Consider the following 1,322-nt stretch of genomic DNA (forward strand, 5'->3'; position numbering starts at 1 on the left):
TTTTTTTTTTTTTGGAGAGATTTTCACTGTAGGGCGCGTGCGCTCGCCAGACAGACAGAGAGAGACATAGAGACAGAAAGCGAGAAATCACCCCCCAGGGGGGATGGTCACGCCGCAATCCCCTCTCCTCCGTTCTCCTCTCGGGATCTTGGGCACGCACGCACACGTGCCCGGCGTGAGTTTTAAGCCACCGGGTCTGGGACACGAACCGCGGTCGACTACGTGGGAATCCAGTGACATAGCCATTACGCTAACTGCTGGTTCCCCACAATATCATTTTTGATAGAAGTTTTCACTACATACACAATTACATCTATAGTTTGTCATTTTGACCCCAGGTAGATGGACACAGCTCCTGGAGAAGGACTGACCACACATGTCTCCTTGTCTTGAGATCTGAAGTAGAGTTCCAGGTTTCTATACCCTGCAGAAAATGTGTGTCTGGAATAGTGAATAATCTTCACTTACTGTTCATACAATAGATGCACGTGTAAGGTATGGATATGCAAAAGGAATGGCTACTGTGTTACACTGTATGCAGTATTTATAGAGTGTCCGAATGCTCCAATCTGATCAAATTGACCAGCATGAATCTTACGCCTCACAGTATCAACCGGCCTGGAAAATATTGTAATTAAAATCAGTTTTCTCAGGCCATATTTTTACAGCAAATATTTACTTCCCTTCTTACTCCTGGCACACATACCTAGTGTTCAATTTTAACTTTTGTTTAGCTCTGTTTTCTTCACTAAAGAATCATAATTAAAGAAAACCATTTAAAAAATGCTCAAGCTCTTACAGGTTTGGAGCAATTAGGCTAGGTAATTAGAAACATGATAAAAGAGAAGCTTGGGAAAAGGATTGAAACCCCTATTGAACATTTATATTAAAAGATGAATAAGGAATAGAGAAAATTAAAAGCATAGTTTTTATCTGGTGAGCAAAGGATAAAGCCAATTATTCGGGAACATGCTTATTTATCTATTTAGCTATTCACAATATGTAGAAAAATCAGATGTGCTGGAAGAAAAAAGAATGCTTGTTCCTTTTTATCTTGCAGGCAATAAAATATGCCTACATAGAGAAAGGATTTTCTACCTTGCAGTATTTTTCTTCGCAGGTTTTCAAACTGTAAATCAAAGAGATATCCAATATATTTCTGAAATCAACCAGGTAAAATGATCTACTTTAAAATCAGAAGATACATTTTAAGAAGAGAGCAGTTTTTTGGAACCAGCAGTTAGTGTAATGACTATGTCGCTGGACTCCCATGTAGTCGACCACGGTTCGCGTCCCGGACCCGGTGGCTTAAAACTCATGCT

The 1,322-nt window shown here is 40.0% G+C and overlaps 1 pseudogene; it reads left to right on the forward strand.

Moving 5' to 3' along the window:
- Positions 1-1,322, forward strand: part of LOC106736222 (60S ribosomal protein L34-like) — a 5,969-nt pseudogene that overhangs the window by 1,103 nt on the left and 3,544 nt on the right.

Source organism: Tupaia chinensis, unplaced genomic scaffold (assembly GCF_000334495.1).
Source record: "Tupaia chinensis unplaced genomic scaffold, TupChi_1.0 Scaffold000702_1, whole genome shotgun sequence".
In the NCBI taxonomy this organism is placed as follows: domain Eukaryota; kingdom Metazoa; phylum Chordata; class Mammalia; order Scandentia; family Tupaiidae; genus Tupaia; species Tupaia belangeri.